This window comes from Anser anser (genome assembly GCF_964211835.1).
Source record: "Anser anser genome assembly, chromosome: 3".
NCBI classification, from domain to species: Eukaryota; Metazoa; Chordata; class Aves; order Anseriformes; family Anatidae; genus Anser; species Anser anser.
In genome coordinates, this window is record NC_139722.1 from 22,023,754 (window position 1) to 22,049,086 (window position 25,333).

General features: G+C 37.1%; 1 protein-coding gene across 1 annotated transcript in view; it reads left to right on the forward strand.

The window, feature by feature from the left end:
- The window catches only part of DLGAP2 (DLG associated protein 2), a 465,089-nt gene that overhangs the window by 295,276 nt on the left and 144,480 nt on the right, over window positions 1-25,333 (forward strand). The gene's annotated exons all lie outside the window — the stretch shown is intronic.

Consider the following 25,333-nt stretch of genomic DNA (forward strand, 5'->3'; position numbering starts at 1 on the left):
ACAGAAATTAATTTATTCTAAGGAAACTAAGGACAATACATTTAATTAATACTTGTTATCCAATGGAGGAGGATGCCAAAAAGTTAACTGTATTTTAAGAGAGCATTTGTTTTAATAGGATGCTTTAGCAAATCTGGAAGTGTATTTTCTTCATTTATCACGTTGTTTTGAATAGAATATTTTAGAGATATTTTGCCTTTGGTAGTATTACCAGCTCTTGTGATTTTTCACAACTCCTATATTTGGATAGGTTTGCATCTGGAATAACAGGATTTTAGCTCTGCCACTCGCTGCTTCTGCTAAAGCATATTGCACAGGATGGGAGAGGCTGCATTGCCATAAAAGTGCCTTCTGTGTTAGCTTGTGTGAATGGTTTCTGTAGATGTCTAGGTGTATGGAAGTTACCAGGAAGTTAGTACGATGCTGTGCCTCGGCACAAACAGCTGGGTTGGCCTCCCAGCCATGTGCCAGTGGGTAACTGTGGATGTGCAAGTGCAAGGGTGAACTGCGTGAGGGAAGACACACATAGGCAGTGTGGAGGGTTACCTGCTATTAATGATAGCGGGTGGGTTCTGTTAATAAGAGCTACTTTACTAAAAGCTCTTCTAATAAATATTGGCTGTGACCTGTCTCTCTCAGTTCAACCCCCACATCAGGAAAAAGGAATTTACAACAAAGTAGACATTCATTTCTTGGTTCTTTCAAAATTGGTATTATTTCAGAGAATCACTGAGTTTGGAAGGGACCTATGAAGGCCATTTGGTCCAACCCCTGCTCAAGCAGGGCCACCCAGAGCAGGGTGCCCATACCCATGTCCAGGTGCCTTTTGAAGATCTCCAAGGAGGAGACTCCACAGCCTCTCTGGGCAGCCTGTGCCAGGGCTCTGTCATCAGTACAGTGAAAGTTCCTGATACTTAGACAGAATCTGCTGTGTTTCAGTTTGTGCCCATTGTTAAAGTTCTTGCTGCAATATTAAACTAGAAGGCAAAATTTAAGACTACAAGCATCATCCTATATAATTATCCCATGATTTTAAGAACCTGGAGAAAATGACTTCTGCTTCGGAGGCTGACAGAACAGTATTTTTTATTGTTCAGGACTTTTTAACTAGCTATTTCAAAATCTGCAGCTATCTGATTTACCAACAGCAGATCAGCTAGAATTCCATGCCCAAATTATTCACATACTGTACTCATGTGTCTTAGTTTAGAAATCCTTGCTTAAAGATATTCTCATGTTGAGATCCAGCTCCAAATACTTACAGTACAGTAAAGATTATGCAAGTAGATGTCTGAACTCTCACTATTTAGAATTATTAGAGATCTTATCAATGACCAGAGCTGTTCTAACTCTTCCACTGACCAAATCTGATTTCTAGCTTTCAATGTAATGAATCGACTGCATCTCAACTATTTCTTCATTGAAGCTAATGGAAGCTCAGATACTTTGCTGACATGTTGACACCTCTGTTGAGGAAATGTAAACTTGAACCTCACTCTTAATGATATCATGGAAAAGAAAATAAACCTTGGTTAATGTTGTAGGTGTGGTCTACCTGTCTCAATATGATGCAAATTTTAATCAATAGATTAAAGGTTGAATCAGAGAAATGATTTTTTGCCTTTTTTTAACACTATACTATATCTTCATAATAATATGTTCATCTGTTTCCCTGTATTTTTCTTTGAATTATCTCCAACAGTAAAAACCAGTTCCAGCAACCAATGCAAGTGAGAAGTGGTGTTGTAAAATGGTGACTGTACGATTATGAATTCCTGAGTGCAATCTTTAAGCTCATCCCTTTTTTCATCGTTGGGAAATACACATAGAAAAGGTTATGTTCACATTAAAATGATAATTGTATTGTTAACAAGATTAAAGGCAAATGAATGCAATAATATATCAATGAAAATAAGCAAGAGCTGAAAACAGTTTTACTGCAGTAGGCTGAGGGCACAGTGGCCAAGTAATGTAAGCAGTGCAGATCCCAGTCTGAGCAAGGAGGCTGGATAAGAATTGCTTTACCTTCGCGAACAACTTTGTAGTGAATAATGCACATAAATTTTGAAGTGGAAGGGAAGTTTCCCCCTCTAGAGGCTAATGCAAAGAACTGCTTATCTACTTCTAGTTCAGCCAGTGGCTTTAGTTTTGGGTAATGACAAATTAAACCTGGACACTTCCAAACTGACAATCCAATTCAACACTAGGTATTATATGTCAATGTTTTTCACCGACCTAATTGTCAGAGCTACACTTGCAACTTGTGATAAATGGAAACCATCTCACATCTTTACCCACTGCAGCCGCATGTCAACTCTCTGCTTTCTTCTTTGTGATCAGCCTGTTTATTTTTCCTCCTTCATATCCTCAGTTTTATGAGGGGCTGGACTTCACAACTCTCTTCTGGTTTAAAGAAGACGCAAGCTTTGCAGTATTCATGGTCTGTGTGTTCTGCACTTCCACCATGGCTCCCAAGTTCTGCTGTCCAGTTGTGGGTTTTCAGTGAAATAAGGTTTGAGTCCAACTGCGGAAGCTTAGCAAAGCAGAGTCATTCAGTTCCTGCTGGCAATATATCTGAAACACTTAGAAATAAGACGATTTTATTTTTGAAAGAACATAGTTTAGAGCTTCTCCTAACCTTTATAAGCATGTACCAGTTCCCAGATGTAGTTTGTATTTCATCGTCTCCCTGACAATCCCATGGAGAGTCTTTGATGTTAAGTGACTTAAATGTGCTCTGTACCTTAAGTATGTTTTCCCTTGTAACTTAAAAACTGTCCATCCCAATTCTTTTGTGTTCATACTCCCCTGATGCCTGTCAATGGTACTGTTGTCACAGAAGGCAGCTTCACTGTGCTTTGGTATTTTGCTGTAAGCACAGCGCTAAGGGTACCATGCAAGTGGAAGTCAAAGGTTGTGTGCTGGATGATTGTGCAGTGTATGTTGTTTTTAAATAGGAGGAACAGGACCCTGGAGGCAAAACATAGACAGGACTTCATCTTTGCTAATCAGCGCTGAGAAAAAACAATTAGCTTATTGGCATGAAAAGCTTGTACCATCTCCAATGTCTGTTGCCCTGAGCTAATGAAATCACTGTGGCATACCAAAGATACAGCCTGCTGAGAAGTACATCCTCTTTCCCTTTTTAAAAAACATGCTATATAATATAACTGGAAGTCAGCTTTGTCTTCAAATCACTGCTTTTTCTACTTATATAAATGATTTATAGTATGAATCAGGTATGGATCGCATGAATGCAATTCATTGCTAATTGCTACTGAGGACATGGTACCTATTTTTCCCTAAAAAGGGGATGGAAATGTGTTTCGTTTGCATGTTCTCCATTTCCATTTCATATTCCTGCTCTTTGCTTAGAAAATCTTGTGTATGAAAATAAAATTGGATGATGCAAAATCAGGGCAATTCATTAGATAAATGGAATGGAGGAAAATTGCATTCCACCTGACCAGACTTAATTGAAAATCAGTTCAAGAAACTGCAAAGCCTTCAGAACAATTACAGGAAATGTTGATTTTTCTCCCATTCTTTGAGTGTAGAAGAGTAGAAGAAATCTTATGGCAGAGACTGAATGCCCCAATTGTTTCAGTCACAGCAAAGGTTTGATTCCATTGTAACTGCAGTAATTGCGTGCACTGAAGTCTAGCAGGGAAATGTTGCACACTGTATTTGTCTTTCTATGGGAAACTTTACGTGGCCTGCCTATGCTTTGTCAGCTCATATCAGTCTTAGTGAAATGCAGTGATGGAAATGGGCCATGTGGACCATGATTTTTGAGTTCAATATCCCATAAACTTGGTTTCAGCTAGTAAAGTAGGTCTGATTTTATTTAACAGTTCACATAGGACACGTGCTTGGGTTAAAAACTACCTCATTTTCACCTTGTGTTGGTTAACTTGTAAGAAATCAAACACATCCACAATTCATATCTTTAGCTTGATGTGTAGTGTTATACAGGAGTGCTGTTTTATGCTGGGACAAGCGCTTAAATAATTTACATTGTCACCTGCATTATTTTCAGAATGACATTTTTGCAGTGATTTCTTCTGCAAGTCTCAATATTTTCATTCACTTTTAAGAAATAAATCCCACTTTTTGTTGTTTTTGGTTTTCTTTTAAGTCCCAGTGTCTGAGTAGATATTGCTCTACTGCTATAGGTAGACTATATATTTTTTTCATGCTTGTTTTCCTAGATTTTTAACGTTTTATACTGGGGCACTTGCATGAGTAAAATGATATAGAACAGACGTTTTTAAACACATTAATGCCGTGGCAGGGTGTGCAGCCACAGCACGTGCACGGTGACAGCAGTTTGGGCAATTCAAGTATTAAAAGGCTGTTTGGTATGGCTCAGATTTGCGTGATGGCCACATCCAGTCTCAGTACTTACAGACAGCAATCACCTCATGGCTCCATTTACTCCGTTTATGCATAATCTGTGTTTTTATGGGGCCACAACATTATTTTATCTCAGGCTCTGGAAGGAAAAGCGCTGAGATTTGTTCTTCTTTTAGCTTAGGTTAGGATAAAGTTTGACATGATAAAGCTTGTGACCCCACGTGCTTGAGTGTTAGATAGTGCATTGTGTTCACTATCTTGGAGTTTGGAAAGTATATTTATCACATTTTGGGTTGTTTTTCCCCCATGTTCACTTACAACATTGAGCATGTTCTCAGCCCTCAGGAAATTTATCTCATTTGAACGCTTATAAATTATTAAAGCCAAGCACACTTCCCTCCTGCCTCAAAGGATTCACTGGTAAATACTTTCTCACTGATATTCAGAATCAGTAATTGTGTTACAAGAAATTCAGGATTTCTGTGGAATCAATCAATAACCAAGAATCTTGATTCTGTTGACTGTTCCAACGAGAAATGAAAATCTTTTGGTTTAGTTTTAGATGGTTTAGTGTTTATTCTGGTTTAATGCTGGCAGACAACTCAGTACCACACAGCCGCTTGCTCACTCTCCTGGGGAGCCAGGTGGAATGGGAGAGAGAATTGGAAAGGTAAAGATGTGAGAACTCATGGGTTGCGATAAAGACAGCTTACAAGGGAAAGCAAAAGCCACATGCACAAGCAAAGCCAAACAAGGAATTAATTTGCTGCTTCCCATCAGCAGGCAGGTGTCAGCCACTCCCAGGAAAGCAGGGCTCATCACACAGAAAGGTTTTGTGGGAAGACAAGCGCCATCTCTCCTCTTCGTGGCAAGATAAAATGCCTCCCCCCCCCCCCACCACCACACCCCCTTCCTCCTCCTTTCCCCCAGCTGTCCTGGCTGTGTCCCCTCCCAGCTCCTGGTGCACCCCCAGCCTCCTCGCTGGCAGGGCAGCAGAAAAGTCCTTGGGTCTGTGTGAGCACTGCTCTGCAACAACTGAAACAATTATTTTCATCAAAAATCCCAAACATAGCATCATAGAAACTGGTATGAAGAAAATTGGCTATTCCAGCCAAACCATGACAGTTTAAAAATGGTACAAGAAGTTTCTAAAAAAATGCAGAGGTTGCCCAGCTACTTTTTTCCAGGCAGTGCTTATAGATACATTCAATTCCTACAAAAGTCAAGTGAGCTCACGTATACATATGTTAGGTTAGATTGGTAAGACACGATCTGCCTGTTGTGCTCTCCCAAGAGAACCCAGCAACTGCATCCCTCTCCCATCCTGCTTGTGAGATGGGAAGGAGCAGAGTCTGAAGGTCACACATGCTTTATCCTGTCTTGGTAAGCCAATTGGTTATCGGTGGACTGCTCCTGGCTCCAGAGCTTGGTTTCCATGTAAGTACACCACCTAACAAAGTTTCTTTGGATGCATGTATCTAAGAATTAGTCTTACACCTTCGTTATGAAATAGCAATCCTAGCTGATATTGTGAATGTACCTTATTAGAGCTAACAACTCTTTTAGTTCTGGCTATAGATTTAAAAGTGAATCTCTGAGTATAACTCTTCAAAGTTACTAAATATGTCTCTGGTAAGATCATGGAATGTCAAAAGGTGGGGCAGCGCACTACAAAGCTGCAGTTCTGGTCCCAGTGTGAGCTGGGGAGGAGCTGTGCTGGTGTCACTGGTGTGCCTGCCTGCTCTCTCTTCAGGTGAGGTCAACTAGTGAAGTTCTAATTTATGTTTTTTTGGGTCAGTGGGAATGCCTCCAGTTCTTTTTTCTTTAATGCTCCTGCTTTTAAAACGGATAGTTTTTGGAAAAAGTCTGAAAGAATGAGCAGTAGGATAGACAAAATGAGGTTTGTTATTTGTTACAGACAAGAAAGAAAATCTTCCTTTCAAAATGTATGATTTAAAGAGCTTTCAGCAGATTTCTAATTATTGCTCATATGTACAACCTTAGAACAAGTGCTTATACTCATGATATAAGCTTCTGAAAGAACAGGTTCATTAAAAAAGTGTAAAATTGTCAAAAATCATTGTCTGTCTTATAATAGTAAAGTAAATTAGCTTCTCATAATGTTCAGGACTTTCAGTTTTACCTCCTATTTTACATCTGTACTAAACTATGGAGAGGGAAAATTCCATATTCTAATGATGACTGTGCTACTTTTGGTTTTCATATATTTGATTCAAATTTGATATTGGTGATAATGTGATATTTGGTGCCAGATTTGATTGTGGATTTGTTTTTTTAATATTAAATTAAAGATTATTTTTTCATTGTTTTAATTTCAGATTTGGATTCTCTAACAGGGCATGCATTTCCAGGTAACGTGGACAGTTAGATTAGATTATGTTAATGTCATGTTTTAAAATGAGTTTATTCAGTTTATTTGGGGGGATTAAAATTTAATTGGTGTGATTCTTACAGCATTTTGTTATGTCAAAATTGTCTTGATAGTTGTTTTTTAATTTCAGATAAATGTAGAAGAGAGATATTACATGTACTAGTTTTAAAATTAGAGTTGAAAACCTGCTTTAACTACCTGTTAACTGTAGTATCTTTAATCTTAAACCAACTAAGGGGGTAAAAGCAATGATACAAAATATCAAATTCCAATGAAAATTTTATAAATTTATTCAAACTGGCATGTGATTCTGTAAGGAAGAATAAAAAACACCCTATAATGGCTAAGCAAAGCTAAGATAAGATTCAAGAATTATAAGACACTTTCAAGTTCTTTTACTAGAAATGTATAGGAAACAGGTTTTGAACAGTAAGAGCATCATTTTCAGTAGAGAATCAAGAACAGAGGATAATGCAATTATGTTTATTCTCTTAATTCTACTGTACACATCCATTTTTTTATGCTGTGTGGAAATTAACTTTAAAAACAGTCCACTCAGTTAATTAAAAACTTTAGATTCTTGCACCTATAATGACTTAAAAATTTCAAAAATTTTGAGTTTGGAATTTTTCAGCAGAAATACAGGAAAGGAGAATTTGATGCTTAGTGATCATGTGAACTTCTGTGTTTCTTGAGTCAAAGTTGTGGACAGGAAGAACATAAATGAGCGCTCTTTGTGATAAGTCTCATGTTTTGCAAACATGCAGATGCTTTCTGTACTCAAAATTCTCTCTTGAATTTCCTTGAAATGAATAGGTAGTAAAAACTAAAGCATAATTTTCTTTTTCCAATGAGTTTTCAAAACAAAATTTGTGAAGATATTTGTCATTACAAAATTATTGGTCTTTATTATATAATTAGCTTCTAATTTGTCTACTGCATAATATGATATTCCTCCTTCAGTTGCCCTTTAAACAGTAGTCTATAAAAATAACAGGACAGTAGCTGTATCTGAGGTTTTCCAAATGTTTCTGCATTGTGGGCATTGGGTATGCTGTAAGAATCTCAGTAGAACAAATGATCCAAAAAAAAATAAAATTAGAAGTTCATCATAACATTTGTTTGCAGTGTGGACCAGATCTCAGTACAGTCTGTGAGGGCTATTTGTACTCAAATACAGCAACAGACCAAGTGAAGTCTGTTTGAGAAATCTGAACTCTGTAAGTGCAGATTTTGCCATTTTCATCCCAGATGAGGAGACTATTATTCTGAGTAGTCTGGTTTGGTTTGAGTAAGGATGCTCATGGAATAATGTACTGCTTAACATATAAATCTGATCTTCATGACTGCTGTCAAATATGCATGTGTCACCAAGAGAGACATTGAGAGGAGCAGCATGAGTGCATCTCTTTTTTTCCCCTCCTTTTTTTAAAATTGAGTCTGCTTTCGTTTTTATTTATTTATTTTTTTTACATAAGTATTTTATGATACTAGATAGTGCTATCATGGTGTGTGAGATTCTTACTTTGAAATACAGCAGTTCTAACATAATGACCAATCCTGACAACAGAGCCTTACACTAAGGTGTATACTAGAGAATTATGGGAAAGAGAAATCGTCTTTATTCTATATGGAAAATGTCCTGAATTAGAGGATAGGAGAATTATATTCCTGCATTATATTGCAGGTGTAGCTGTGCACAGCTCCATCAAATGGCCCATTGGCTTGCACAGACAGAAATATCTTTGAATCTAACTCTTTGTCACAAAGGGATGCAGAAGAATACTAGAGGTAGCTGTGAAGAATAAAAGCCTGGAAATGCGGATTTGACTTAAATAGATCTTCACTTGGAGACTCACAGAGTGAACATGCCACTGTGCAACTCACGGAAATCACTAGAAGAACCATTTCTCATTTTCTGCTTTGTTTGACAGACTTGAGACATACTCTTTTCACACAAAAGTATAATAGCAGCAGAATGTCCTGTCTTGTCTTCAGCTTTACTTGCCTTTAATAATTAAGTCATGACAGTATTCTGCTAAAATAGTGAAGATTGTGTAGTTACAGACATAACTAAATTAAACACCAAAAAGGATGCCTAGGTGTCTAGTTATAATGGAAATCACAGACCACTAAATTCATCCTGATACCTGTGCATAAGTATTATAACTAGTTAGGCTAAAGCATGTTAATTTTCAGGAGACAAAAGAGATCAAGGTGTTAATTACACTTCTTCAATATCAAGGAGTTAATTAGATGAGATATGCCCAGATGATCTTAGAGTATTAACATATGATTTGGATCTCACGCTGAACAAACACAAAATAAATTCAGTTGAGATTTCTATTTATCTCACCTTGGGGAAAGCACTCCCTTTGAGCCAGTCCAATAAGATTTATTAACAAGACCTCGAAGGGTATGGTAAGCCAATAGTTTTTCATTTGACCCTCTGCCAGTCCTCTGCAGTGGCCAAGCATGAAGCGGCTCTTTTCCAAAAGTCACGTAGCTGCGTTAGCACAGTGTTGAGCGGGAATGAATGCCAAGCCCTTAGCTGGGCACACAGATTAAACCTGGTCTGCACTGACCTGATCACATAGTTCCCAGTTCAGAGGTGGTTTGCATCCAGATGGCTTCAAATTCAAACAAAGTGAGCTCACATTAGGATATGACTGCTTGGACTAAGAAAAAGTACTTTCCCTATCACCACTAGCCACTACATCAGCTTCCCCCGTGTTTTCTGTAGATGTGGGCAATCTCTGTTACTTCAGAGACAGATCAGGACATAAGCCACACCAAAAAGTTTGTTTTTTTATGTCAAGGGAAAAATAAATTCTTTATAACCCTTGCAGTTGATCAGCTGAAACCCTAAAGTACGAGATTTGATTATAGTCATTGTCTTAATGCAGAGCTGCAAGTGTTATGGGCATGTTGAGAACTTCCAGAAGCTGGATTAAAGCATCTCTTTTACAATGATATCTAATCTCGTCCTAAAGCTCCAAGCAATGGCGAGTCCACCAGCTCCCCTGGTAAGCCGTTCCAATATTTAATTACCCTTAGTGCTAGGAAATTGCATTGTTGTGGAAAGGTTGCATTTGTCTAATTTCAGTTGCCAGTCTTCCTTTTGCTATGCCTTTGTCAGTAAGACTGAAAAGTTTCCCTTTCCCAGATATGTTTGCTGAATAAGTGTCTATGAAAAATTGATTATTTGCAGTGACCTGTTGAAAAGCCTATGTGCACAGAAGCTTGTGCACCATTTTTGACTGTGCCATCTGGCCTCATGAAGTTACTGACCTACAAACCTTGCATCTTCCATATCTTTGTACAAACACAATTTCAACACCCCTACTACAACTAAAATTTTATATATAGCAATCAAGGCACCTTTCAACTTTTGTTTTGCTAAGTTATGTTGTACTCTTCAAGGCTCACACTGTAAGACTGGTTTTCTGACAGCTGTCCTAAAAGCTTTGTGTTTTTTTTTCAAAACCTATGAGAACCATAGAGAATCTATTCATGTAGAAATTTTGAAAATGCTGTGTATAGAAGCAAAGTCATTTCTTTTTTGTACATAATGCCTCCTTTCTCTCTCCCCCTTTTTAGGCATTTAGATACAGTTCTGAACTGACAGCTCAGGTTGCAATGACTGTCTCTGTCAAGCAATCCAGTGTCAATCCCAAAATGTAGCTGATAGACTAGGAACGAATGGTTTTCCCTCCAGTTTGATGTGGTTGACAGAGATCAGAAGTGGAAGGGAATGTTTACTGAAATAAGCATTCTTTATATGAATAAGCAGCACATGAGAGTAAAAAATTAGCAGCTTTTTCCAACCTGCTCATGCCTATGGGGGCACTCAGCTTTGGGTGGTCATTAATCTGAAGAGGAAGGACGAATAGCCAGCATGGCTCTAGGGAGGAGGATAAAAAAATGACAGAGACTTCAAAACATGCAAGAATATGTATTCTTACTCTAATTTTCATGATCCTGCTAATCAGAAAATATGGTGCTGTCAATCGACTATAACCAAAGGCTTTTCCTGAGTGTTCGTACCGAACTACTCAAGTAATTACATTCCTTCTTAATCCCATAATGCCTTCACAGCAGAACCTTGAGAGATCTGGCTTTCAGGGTTTTCTATCCAAATGGTAAATGTGCCACAAAACTGACCAGATTATAATGACCTTACACCCTTCCTCTGATCTTTACCTCCCAGAGCAGAATCTCCCATGCTGTGTGTCTAACCCAAGTCCTTTGTTGTCACATTTTCTCAGTCTTCTGTTTGTTTGCTTTAAAACACATTTTGGTGGCAGCAGCTTGTCCAAAGCAATTATTTGCTTTCCTTATGACATTTTTTCATGGGTAGTGAGGAAGAAACAGTTCGGATGACTCTGTTTCTTACTTGAAGGATAAGTTAAGTAGTTGGTATTGAAGTCTTCAGATAAGTACATAAACTATGGTGAATATAAAGGTAAAATTGATGCATCCCTGACTCACAAGGGAGTGTCCTTAGGAGTGGACTGCTCACTCAGAGTATGTCTGTGTGAGTACAGATCTCGCATTCCCTTTCTGCACAATAGCCTAATTCTTTACGTGAGATGGAGAATGGCTCAATCCTCTTGTAGACAGAGGCAGCAACAACGGATATTAAAGGAGAAAGGTTGTGTTTCAGGTCTGTTACTTTTGCATATTCAGATGTGAACTCAGGCCCTTCAAATTGTAAAGGTACTGAGGTACTTATTTCTACACTAAATTATGCCCTAGTTCATACACATCCCTATACCTAATATCTTGAAATTGTTCACTTAACAGATTATTAATGTACCTTTAACACATTGGAGAGGGAAATTAATAGCAGTTTTCTGGTTGCTTTACATTAGCTGTGAATGAGCCTGTGAATTCATATTCTGAATCATGTATGTATTAATTGGTTGTCCGCTGAATTAGGAATCTGCAGTAGTTAGTCAAAATGTGTCTTCTACCTCTCTGTTGCAGTTTATTTTAATTCCTCTTTAATATGTCTGGAGTGTTTTCTTCTTTACTTACTAGCACCCCAAACTAAACCTTCAAAACTCTTTAGTATGATCCACAGACTTTAGTTTTCATTGTCTTAATAATAAATACTATTTTGTTGCAATCCATCTAAATAGACCTGAAGTTTCATAAAACACTTCAGGAACAAAACTTTTTCTGGTTATTTATTCTAACAGTCCTTCATAGTCGTCAATGTAATGCTACAATTCAACTTCAAAATATTTCTTTTTTTGATTCTGACAGTCATTTCATAGTCTGAGGAAAATAATGTTGTCTTCAGCGCTGTTGGTAGACTTAAGTTAGAGCCAAATGGAATTAGTATTCTCAGGTCTTTGCATAATAGCTTGAGCTATGGTAGGAATTTGGCACATGCAGTCCTGCAGAAAGTGTTTAGAGAAAGAGGATCTCAAATGCTAATCGAGTGTGAACACAAAATATCCATTCTAATTCCTGGGTGTATCTGATCAAGGAAGTTGGTTGGCGACCTGCTCGTTTTCCAGAAGAAGTAACACTTTGACCATATAATGAGCATCATTTCACAGGTTAGTTAATTGCCTACTGAACTGTGCACTTTCCTATTCAGAGATCTGCTAGGTCTAGAAGTTAAATGGACATCTCATTCATTATACCAGTACTGGGGCTTTGTGTCTGAAATCAAAGCTTATTTGAAAATGTCTGCTCAGCCATATTATTTGCAGTTTCTGTAGCATTCAGTCAGAAGCACAGAGAGTCCTTACCTTGTTTATCCTTTTTCTCTACCTTTGCCCAAAGCACGTTTAAAGTTGGATAGAATATTAATGAAGAATGGGTGTTTTAGAACAAATAACGTTGAATGGAACCTAGTCTAAGAGTATCAATAACAGAATATCAAAGTTCAAAGTTATTTGATTAGAGGTGACATCTTAAAAGAACAAATTTGGAGAAATTATTATTTCAGAGATGCTTTTGGCTAGCTGTCTTCTTAATTTTGTCCAGGGAGTTGTCTGCCCATTGAACTGAAGGCTGTCTGCATGACTTTTTTCCTGACCTTTCTGCTGAAGTTTAGTGCCACTAGTTTTGATTTGCATCGAGTTCAAAAAGAGCAAAATATTTCTGCTTAGGCTGAACATAATCTTGATTAAAAAAATAAAACAAAATGAAAGCCATCAAGCCACAGGGAGATGGAGCATGATAAGGTAGTAAACAAACAAACAAAAAAATCATTCACAGTTGAGCTCCCTTTGTGCTTCCTGTTTTGTAAAATTCAAGGACAGGTTCTCAAAGAAGAAATAAGCCTTCTTTCATCTATTACACTTCATCTGGTATAAGTCTTATCTGGCTTCATAATTCTTCGGTTCTGTTACACAGAAAGTGTTCTTCTTACACTTCCTTGTTTGCCCCTTGACTTCTTGGTCTCAAGTGAAAACAGTGAGGGGAAGATGTGTGTACACTGCACCTCTGTTGCCTCGAGTCTTGAGTAGGATTTAACAGTGCATAGTCCTGCTGCTCAAAATATCAGGCTGCCAGATGAACCTGCAAACAAATTTTGCATGAACATGCCAGATGAACCTGCCAAAAAGAAGTCTGATATGAGACTTTGCACAGGGGAGGGAAATATAAAAAAAAAATATTTCAAACTGATTGAAATTTGAGATTTTCTTTTTTCTGTTTCCAAGGTCTTTCAGGCCCCTGGTCCAACACAGCTGATGAGTTTCCCAGCTGGGTTGCTCTGGAGCCAGCCTTTTATGGGTGATGGAGCAAGAAGGCACCAAGCAAACCTTCCCTGGGATTGGGGTGTGCACTGGGACCTGACCTGGGATGTGCACAGCATGGTGTCACGTCCCTGCTCCAGAGTTCAGGTTTCTATTAACAGAGACAGGAAAACAGTCAAAAATGGTTAATCTTGCAGGAACCTGACAGTTGTGTAGATTTCATGACAGTAATTAAATACTGACTTTTGTGCCCTCAGTTTTAGCTGTTAGTTTCCGTCTTAAATATGGGTAAACAGGCAAATGAAAAGGACACTAACTTTTTTTTTTTTTTTTAAATTAGGTAATTTCAGAATTAGAAGGACCTATATATACATCCTTTAAAATGAGGAGTTTCAGAGAGATATATGACACAGGTGCTTTGCTATATGGGTTTATTTTACTCTTTAGGTTTATTTGGACTCCTTTTTTGGTTCTTCTCTGTTCTATATTTTTTCAGTAAGAACTATATAAGCAGCTGTTGGTATAGAGGTACAGATGACTTCATTTCTTAACCATTTCTATAACATTCATCTTTATGAGATTTTTACAATTCTTGATCATGTTTAATATCAAGTTAAGGGTTTAATTTTTAGTTGTACTTTTAGTTTATTCTTTTTTGATATTTTATTAATTATTGTTTTGAAGTGCTCTGGGGAACAAAACTTCATTTAAGGATACAGGATGAATCAGAGTAATTATATACTTCATTCATTACCACCAAACAGAATTAAAAGGAAATAAAATGAAGAAACGAAAATAAAAAAAAAAAAAAAGATTTGGACTCTGGCTACCAGTTACTGCAGAGCTGCACAATGTATCTCTGATTTACAAATACATAAATTCATGCCTTGATTCTTTTTTAATTAAACATTTCTTCTTAGAAAAAATCTGAAACATAATTATTTGAGAGCTACAAGGGCAACAGTAATTATGATATTGGGCTTGTCACATTATCCCAAACAGTATATTAAGGCAGAGATTTTTCTAATCTGTCATTCAACTATTCTTGCTCTCTGTTTAGCCTGTGATGCTGCTGGAAATTGTTGTGAACCTATTATGCTACAGAACATCTTAAATAGCCCCAGCACTTTATAATGTTAAGAGAAACAGGTCAAATGAAGCCCATGAAATGTTAAAGTCTGCTAAAAGAAATATATTCAGATGTTTTAAACTAATTCTATAGTCCACAAGAACTCATATGAAGAAAGTTATTAAATTGGAATTATAGCCATAGGCAAATCCTTAAGGAGGATAATTTAGATTGTGAATTGAAAAGAGGACAACCATGTTGGCTCAAGGCATAAATTTGACATTAATCTGCCAAAATGTGGTGTTTTTATAGATTCTGACAGATCTATGAAGTCCTGTGCATAGCTATTGAGCTTTCCATTGTAGTTACTATTAAAAAATGTCTTGTTCTAATTTTGCAGTAGATCCTACGTTTCTGAGAAAAACTGTTGGCTATTTTCTCTCTAATGCTATCAGGAAATAAAAAGAATTGTCTTAAGTTTGGAACAGAAGTCTAACAATCACAAGTTAAAGCTTGACTTCTTGTGATCTTTACCTCCTCACTTAATATGTTTTTCCTTTAATTTTCTCATATTCATAACCTGTTCAAAACATAGCTTTTTCACAGCTAAACTAAAAGTAGTTTATCTTACAGTTTCTGAACTGCTTGGAAATTTTCAGGTGGTAGCTGCTTAAAATAGACAAGTATGAAATACTGCAGTGACGATGTTTCTAATTAGCTGTGATTACATACTTTCCAATTCTACTCCTTAGTCCTATGTTTAGGCCAACCTGAAGCAGCTGAAGGTTATGACAAGAATATTTTACAAAATAAGCAGTTCATGTCAGTACATATTATTCTATGGTATGTATCTGTTTTCCAGGACACAATGTGAATCATGACCACTATGATCCTCAATGATCAATTAAGTGATGAAGTAATGCATCTTAATGAATTTTAGTTGTAAGTTTATGCAACAACTTTTAAGACTGCACATACTATTATTAAAAAAAAATTAATTTACCTTAAATTAAAATTGAAGGTAAATTTTAAAATAATAATTCTATATTGTAGTTCTAAAATGTTTTTTATTTTTTTAATTAAATTGCTTTCTTAAATATTATTTTCCCCAAATCAGTATTAACTCAAAATATTTTTTTTTAATTTGTAATTATAACATTTATTTAAAATGTTGAGTTTTTTACTTCTTTTGTAATTAACAGTCTCATCTGTGAATTACTAAGGCTATGCTAAGGAGAATAGATGTTAAAGACAAGTCAATGCAAACCAACAAAATCTGCATATGTTTAATGTATTGCATAGATCATGAGTCAGGTTTTCATTGCTGTTACAAGATTTTTGACGAGAATAAATCACAACACTGTATAGGCTGCTTCTTCTGAAATTATTAACTGACACTAGTCAAAGCTAACAAGTCATGCACTGTCCTTACTATTTCCAAATCAACGTGATGTTGAATGTAAATTTTTCTTTTGACATCTTTTCAGTTTTGGATAGTTCTAGAACTCTTTCCTAATTCTGATCTCAGCACTGGTAATCATAGAATCATAGAATATCCCAAGTTGGAAGGGACCCATAAGGATCATCAAGTCCAACTCCATAATGACCCTAAGGATCAGAGATATAATGGCTAGAGTTTTTCCATAGTTTACTCTACCTCTGACTTAACATAGTTGTGATTCATATAACCAGAAATTTTGATTATGATAGTGTTAGACTTATCTGTCAAGATCAGTGACTTGTATGTGAGTGTTTGATTTTAATGAAAGACCTAGCACTGCCAGTTAATATGGAGATGGCTTTTTTACAGCCCTGGTTGTTACCACTTCATCAATTTTTGCAGAAGAAGGATATTTACTATTTTTTTTATTTGACAGGCACACACAACCTGCCTGGCAGCTCAAGAACATGAAATTGCTGCAATGAAATCTGTGAGAGGGGATTGCAGAATTTGTACTGTAGGACAGTAAATGCTAATGCACTATTTGAGTAGAGTAGCCCAATGCTACTTATTGTATATGTTCAGATGCAGGATAAAATTGCAATAATTATTGTGGTAGGTGTAATGCTTATTTTTTATTATTTATTTTTTAAATGGTCAAACACTCACAGCTTCATCAAGGTGCTGTATCATACACTTTTAGTTGGTATGAATGAAATAATAGGCAGGTTCTGTATATTTGTTTGGATGGATGTGGAAGTAAGTGGAGGATTATTCTTCTTTGTCATAGCATCTTTGTCTGGGAAAAGGCATGCACTGTGTTGTAGTTGGAAAAAAAAAAAAAATAGCTGCCATGGTTACTCTTTGCATTTTTGTAGGTGAACTTCATGAGTAGCATATATTGCATCTCACACGTTGATGCCTGAATTGCTCCTGTCAAATTTTCATGTTCCCTACCCTCAGGACAGATGATTGTACTCCAGCACCACAGATGCTTTTCCAACTCCCCGTGTCAGCCTTTGTCTTTAGTGCACAGCCCAACTCACCAAAATGAGAAAATACCTTCAAAGTCAGATAAATTATCTGCATCCTAATATCATGCATAAGTAATTCTCAGCTGTGAAGTTAACCACTTAGTGCTTTTATCTTCCATATATTTGTTCAGGAAGGAAGATCTGTGAAGAGGTAGGTGCCTTAGGGTCCCTGTCAGGGGCTCAGAACAGGAGAACTTCAGAGACAGAGCCAGCACTTCATTACAGAGTCTATCAAATTCAGTGGCCAATACAGCTTGCTTTCAAAAGCATCAGTTACCCATGGACATGTGGTGATTCACTTGCTGACATCGATTAGATCTCTCCTCCAGAAGGAAATCTTCCAGCCTTACTGAGAAAATAGTGTGAGACATTATTCTTCGCAAGGAAAGGAATGCAGGCTGGCAATGCTAAACTTCCAGTAGATAGAAATCAATGGTGCTCCCCCTAATCTTTCCATTTGGACTGCAGGCACTTAAGTGTGAAATTTCAGGGTATCTTTAATGAAAATATAAGTTCTGGTGTCTCTTTTAAGTCATTTAATTGAAAACTGTAGAGCCAGATGTTTTAAAAAACACTTTGAAAAAAACACTTTATTCAGATTAATAGCAGGATTCTCAGAACCATTGGGGAAGCAAAAGACCTGCGGCTATGGGAGTGTGTCAGCAGCATATTAAATTAGTAACTCTGTGTAGGCTCAATGCAAGGCTTAACAGGTGCCCCAGATATGTTGTGCTGACTCTGTGCATTGAAGTGAATCTTATTCTGGTAACTGAGAGGAGGAAGGGGAGAAGGAGGGAATCTGCCAGCAAAGAAGCTTCTGCTCATTCTAGAAAGAATCAGACTAACGTAGAGGCAGGCCAGCATCAGGTGTCTTTCACTGGATCTCCTGCACCGTAAGGAGAACTAAAGTACTACATGATAGCTAGAGGATGGTAGAGAATGCTATGAAATACGGGTGATGTGAGAAAGAAACAATCTATTAGACTGCATCCGAAATGAAAACTATACCTTCCTCAACAGGTTTCCAATGTTTTGCCTGTTTACCATGTCAGAGTCTTAGAAGAATTACTTTTGTATTTTGTAAACTGCAATGACAATGAAGTCCCTAGAAAAGAAAGCAGTTATGTTAGCTAAAATATGTTGCCTGTTACTATGGGAACAGTAGCTCACAATTTTTTTATATAAGCACTTGAGCTACAGTTTTTATGACATCTTATTCTAACAGAGAAATGTTTATACTTCATCCAGCATCAGGTTTTTGCTTTGTTTTAAAAATAATATTGGGCAGTAATCCCCAAGAGCAAATCCTGAAATAATATACCATTCCGTAGAAATATCTTTCATAATCATTAACTGAGCAATTTTCCAATTGCAACATAATCAGGAAGATACCAACCCTGAATTTTATTTAAATCTCCATTGCCGATGGTTTAAACGTGTAGATACAGAAGAAAGGAAGAAAAAAAAAAAAGAAAATCAGTCTAAGAAAGCATTGTTTATTTTGCATGTTGCAATTAAGACTCTGCCTGCCTCCTGTCCCCTTTACATCATTTTTGTCACAAGTTGAGGAGTACCCCAACATAATCAATATTAAAAAAGCCTTCAAAAGTGTAGCCAATCCCTCATGAGTTTTAACCAGAACCTAATTTTGTATTATCTTACAAGACATTCTCATTGAATACAGCCAAACATTTGTTTTTTTTCCCTGAAGAGAATTACCTACATTCTTGTAACACACTTCTACACTGCGCAAGATACACAGTAGCTGTTCATTTCTTGTTTGATAAAAAATGCTATATTTGTTTCAATATCAGAAATTGGAATTTGGAACTTATACTTTCCCCACGATACTATTTTATGACATTATGTAGTTGCTAAATAAACAGAGGATTAGCTACCTGCAAGAGACCAGAAACAAGCCAAGCAAACAATATTTTCCCCGTATTTGTAAAGCATGTGATTCAAGTAAAATAGATAAATATAATGAGAAGAAAACAATTTTTTATGAATATGGAGATACATTCACTAACACACTGAAGAATCTAGGAAGCATTTTAACCTTAAAAAGTATACTATTTTTCAGTCATCTTACAATGTGGAATAACCCCATTAAACAAAGCTTTTATTTTCTTTAAGCTATTCATCTTCTGTTTGCCTTGATATTTTTTTCTTGATGTTGCAGTTGTGCTGTCTTCACCTCAAAGAAACCCCAGAACAAATACATTCCTTGGGCAACTGAGGTATCCACTGACACAAGACTTGCACAGTGTGCCATCTGTTTTTTCTTCATTACTGTTTTTTCTTCATTACTTTCCCGGATCAAACCTTCCTTTTTCCTTGTAGGTATAATTATCCAACCTTTCCTACTGTAGGACTGGGTCATCCCTTTTGTGCCTGTCGGTTCTGAGTCCCATGTACCCACTGAGTGGACCATACCATTCAGTGTATGGATTGCCACTGACTAGCAAGATACAGCAGGCCAGGGTCCAAGTCTTCTCATTGCTGTGAGGCCATCTGTGTAATTACAGTGCTAGCACACTACTTGAACATGTGTCTCGGCATGTTTCAAGAATTCAGGTAGGCCAAGCATCTGTCCCAAAAGACAATTTTGATGCAGGCATCTTATTTGTAGAAACTGAAGACAGACGTGTCATGATTTCAATGATACAATGCAAGCAAGAGCTGTGTTGTGTCTGCCTGTCTCAAGGCCAGCATGATGTCCCTGGCCCATTTTATTTGCAAGCATGAACAGAGCCAGTATTGATATTCCTGAGGAACAGCTTGTACTGACATATTCTCTCATTATGACTGTTGCACTTGTTTCTCCTGTGGCCACCAGATAGCTAGCTGAGTTTTCCTTCTTTGGGCCTGCATAAAATTGTGGGGCAGTTCTTCCTTTGCTATACACTACTGTGGCACCTTTGAGCTGAACTGAGCTATGGCACTATAACCCTATTCATCCCCACTCTCTAATTCCTGTGGAGTTTTCTAGAGATACATTCAAGATCAAGCTCAGAATAGCCTGATTTTTTAATTTTAACTTTTATTTTTTATTTTTTTTAACAGAAAAGCTTTAAAGGGCTTCCTACACTGCCTTGTAAACAACTTTTCTAGTATGATCTGCTTCTTGGGTCAGGATTTGCTTGACTTCTGCCAAGGTGGATTATAGCTGTGTTTGGTGATTGTCACACCTTTTTAATGATATTAGAGAACTTTGTGCTTTGAATAGATGTTACATTATTCACTCCTCATAAACTCTGAAAAGTTACAGAAAGTGTGTTCCTATTTTTGTGTTTAAGATCATAGTCTGTGTTTTCTTGACCTCTTCTACTGTATTTTAATGCTTAGTCTTTAAAATATTACCTACAGTTTGCATGACCTTTTGCAAACCTCTCCAACATGGCATGCAATAGGAAATATGTCTGCAGCAAAAATTATGGAGATAAAGTACCTGTTTTAATCTTATTTGTATTTTCAAAGTCATCTTATTTATTTTATGAGAAGAAAGTACATTTTATAAACAGAAACTTTCTCAAATGGATAACAAAATCATACTTTATTTGCACAATAGAGAAAATATTTTTTTTCTTGAAATAGAGGTGTGCTAAAAGATTTTAGGAATTTTTTATAGTTACTCGGCTGAAGTCAGATCTATTTTTCCATCAGTGCTGGATATGCAAAGAATGCTAGATAAGGTTTTGTACATGTTAGGACAAGATATAAATACAAGCTATAGCTTGTATTGCTATTAACCTGTTTTCCTGGTAGCACACATATTCAAAAAATTCCTTTAAAGTATGAAAAATAGAAACGTTACAAGTCTGCAAAGGCTCCTAACCAGCCTTGGTACAACTTCCATCCAGACTGTTATGGCAACTGGTATTATTCTCAAACACTAGTACAAAGTTCAAAATTCCTGAAAATTACTTTGCAGGCTTGCCTATGTTTTTATTACCATACCTTGGTATGGAAGTATGAGAATAGCTGGGGCAATTCTCAGGACCTACCTTGGAGCAAGTAGTTGAGCTCTGGAGGCTGATTTCCTTATGTTAGGCAGTGGAGAAGTATAGTCTTTCGCTTTACTTCTACGAAGAAAAGAAAAATCACCTGAGATTTAATGAGATTTTTCTGTGGGTTTTTCTTTTGTTTTGTTTTCTTGTTAAAGAATTTTACTACTGGCACTTTGACATCATTTAGTTATGCATTAGCTATCTGATTCTACACATGAATTTCAAAGGTGACATTCATTTCACCTACGTATTTACACTACAGGTGTGTGTGTGTTAAAGGTAGTTGCCCCAGCCTCACTTTACATTAAATGGAGAAAAGCAAGTACTTTCAGGATATGATTCATCTGACCTATTTAAGATGTCTGGTTTAGGATTAGATGAATAGCACCCTAAAAGCACTTTGTCTCCACATTACCCACATATGGACTCAAGACACTGCTAAAACTCATTTAGGCAGTTCAAACAAACATGCAAGAAAAATTCAGGAAGTAAGGCTTTTAAAGGACTTGAAAGCATGTCAGTATTTTGGTAGAATTCTAGTCAAGTAACATACATCTCTTTGTTTGTTTATTTGTTTGTTTGGTTTTTGAATGATAAATAAATTTATTTTTCCATGAGCTACTCTTTGTGAAACTGGTATTTATTGTACAGGCAAGCCTTAATTAATCAGGATAATTGATGAACAGGGTAATCTCCACAAAACAATTCCTATTTAGACAGATAGAAGTACTGAAGGCTAGTTCCCAATGCATTTGTGTTCTGTCTGAATTTTCATCCCTTCCTTCACCTTGTTCCTTTATTTCCCCACATAACAGCCCATACAGAAGCAAATCTGTCATTAACCTGGAGCTGCCTGAGCATTACCTTACTAATACCCCTGTGCCATCTGGGCACTGGCCTTCCACCAGCTCTGGTATCATGGCTGAGTTCTGCCTCAGTGGACACGCTAACTTGCACATCTCTCCTTTGCACATTTTACGACTATCTCTGTGAATTCTGTTTCTCTTCTACATCAGCCCTTGAATTCCTTGAGTTAGTCGGAGACTGCCAACTGCCAGACAAATGGACTACCCAATTACACAAACCAGATCTTATTATTCTGTGCTAGAAGTACAAATAAGACATATAAATAAAGCTAAAAGAATCCACAGTGAAAGTGCGGTTGCAGACAACTAACATTAATAATCCTGTGGAATATGAAGTACAGATATCCCTAAATCACTATTTAATTGATTAGCAACTCTTAATAGCACAGTTCTGTGGGCACGCATCTATACTATTTGCAGACTGGGACCAGTCTGTACAGAACTTCCTCGAGCGCATCTGCAATATAGCAGATCCTTGGCTGGCAGTGAGCAGGGGCAGACCTAGCAGACTGCCCACAGCAGGCCTGAGGGACCTTGCCACTGCTGTCCTCCACCTGGGACCTCTTATGATGTGGCTCCTGCCCACCTCTGTGCTACAATTAGTTAACTCAGCAGACTTCTGTCCAATTAGCACCATCCCTTGCTTTACCCTGCTTTTTGAGATCTTTGTGCATACTAAATTTTACCTGGCCAGATATATAGTCCTTTCTCACACAACACGTTTGGCAGATCCATGGATGGATTAAGAGCCTTGTCAGTATGAAAATCAAGTGAGTTGGGTCAACTTAAGGTGGCTGAGGCAATACCCTTGCACTGTATTTCATATTTCTTCTATCTGTCTATACTTTTAGTCATGCATGAATTCATTCTGCTCAGGCTCAGAGTTGGTCATTCATGAGCAAACTGCAGGCCAAAAACCATGTAGCCATAATTAGTGTGATACAATATAGAGCTAATAAAGCTCTGCTGAGAAGTGAGATGAAGTCCAATGCTGTGCTAATGACAACTTGCATGGCTTTTGCATAGAAGTTGGCTCACACATAATCATCAGAGCCCGTCTTTTTGCAGAAAGCTTTTTAGAGACCCTCAGTACTGGTAATCTCATGTTGTATTTTACCTGCAGCTTGGGTGAAGGAAGAGCTGACTGAGACATTAGTCTAACTAATAAGCCTTGCAGAGGCACAGGATTCAGAAAACACCATTAAAGCTGATGATAATTGTGAACAGCACCTCTTCAAATATGATCTTTAAGACTGACTAGAGTGCCACTTAAAATGCACTTTTAAAAAGCAGGATCTGTATCCAGCTGCCTGCGAGAAGTCTCACAAGCACTTCTACAGCTCTAATCATGACTCTGTGCTTTTCAGGCCTGTTTTTTTGCTGATCCTGGCTTAAAAGGTCAGACAGTTCATGTATCATTCATTACTTTGACCTAGCAGCATCAGGCATCTGTAGCAGTTAACTCTGCAGCTATTATTCTCTAACCCCTTGGAAGTGAAGGCTAGAAGCCTCAAAGCCCTGAGCTTTGAATTTGCTCATGTTTCAACAAAAAGATTTTGCTATTGAAAATGACAAAAAACATACCTCAAGTACATCAATAAGGCTATAATGTGGGGTGGGAATAGAAGAAGAGGAACTGACTGCCAGCGGTAATTCTTGCATAACTAGAATATACAAGTGCATATCAGAAACACCAGATTTAGGATGTGGGGTGTTTCTTGTATTTATTTGTTTGTTTGTTTGTTTATTTGTGGAATAATACCTGTCCCTAAGGTTTAGTGAGGTGTTTCTAATCTGTAAGGTATCAGGCTGAATAAGAACTCACATTAGATATTTTACTTTTATTTGTCTCCATAGAAACTGAATGTTCAAATGTGTTAAGTTATTTTTGTCTTTGGAGTCTTTATGTACCTCAGAATTTGGACATGTGTTCAGAGGGAAAAGCTGTGAGATCTCAATTAAATTGCGTTGCTTTATGTACCATCAGCAGGTGAATGAGATGTTTTTGAATGGCTGGTGTAGGAAAAATAAACTCTGGAAAGAGAGAAATTCAGAACTCACGACTGTAAATGAACTGTCTGCAATGTTTCATCAATTTGCAAAATCTGTGCAGTGACATAAGTCCTATATAAAATATCGAGAGCCGGCAATCTTTTGCTGTTGCCCCTTTGAAGTCCAATTGAAACAGGGAGGGCTATTGAAGGATGGTTATCGTTAATGGCTGTGTGAAATTTAATCTCTGTTGTTACTTTGTTTCTCAGCAGAGACATTGTAATTCCTCAGAACCACGGGGAAACATCACTGCAGTTGAATTAAAGCTTGGTTTATTTGACTTTTTAACAAAAAGTTTTATTAAAGGAAAACTGGTCCAAAGTATAGAGCTCAGAGAATGAAGAGTTTCACAGGGATTGCTTTCTTTCAATCCTACTTCTTAAGAGTAAACCTGGTATTTATTTTCATTGTTTTTATTTAGAAGCTGGTAATGTCTGAAATGAAATTGCTGGGTGGTGGGGAAAGTTTACTTTTGTCAGTACTGAATTGGTGGATACCAGCATTAAAGGATCATCACCTCCTAGAGGGTCTCAAGAATCAGCTTTTTTAAAATTAGATATATTTTTCTTGTGCAGAGGAGAATTAGAATGAGTGACGGTAAAAACAACAGCAACTATAAACAAAAATGAATACAATCTGAAGTGACATTCATTGTGTCAGATAAAAGTTAACATTCATTTGTTGCTTTCTGTTGCAAGACAGAAAGACAAAAGGAGACAAAGTAGAGAGAAACCATAGGAAGTGCAGGAAAGATGACACCTAGAACATGGTGTCAGACAGGAGGAATACCATGCAGAGCCAGAAAATTGTCAACATGCAGTAGAGAACAAGCTTGATATTTATACAGATGCTGTGACAAGAACACAAGTGCATATTATATCTCCATAGCAAAGAACTTTGCTGCCTCCAAGCTACCACACAGTAGAGTCTCTATTTTCTCTTCAAAGGCTTCAGGTTAACTAAAATGCAGCCAAACATTTAGTATGCAAGTAATAAAAATCCATGGGGTGCTAAAAAGCAGTTCTAAGGAAAACAAGGGAAGCAGAGCTTCATGGAGAGGTACACTGGAAAAGAGGTCAGTTACCAGGGGAAATGAGTACAGTAAACTTTTATTTTCTAGGTAACTGTGTACGCTCAGAGATTCATCCTTTAATTGCATGATACAGTCAAAAAATGCCATGTTTTATAAACTAAATCCAATTCTTCAAGGGATTTTTTTTAGAGTATTCAAAGTCATTTTTAAAAGACAAGTAAATGTGTTATCAAATGAACAGAAGGCAATCTATTTATTAAACAAAGAGCATATGCTACGAATGGTGTGCTAGCTTTACGCAGAGGGTAGTGAACTAAATCATATTAAACAGACGCTAGCAAATATCTTGTTAGCTAGAAAA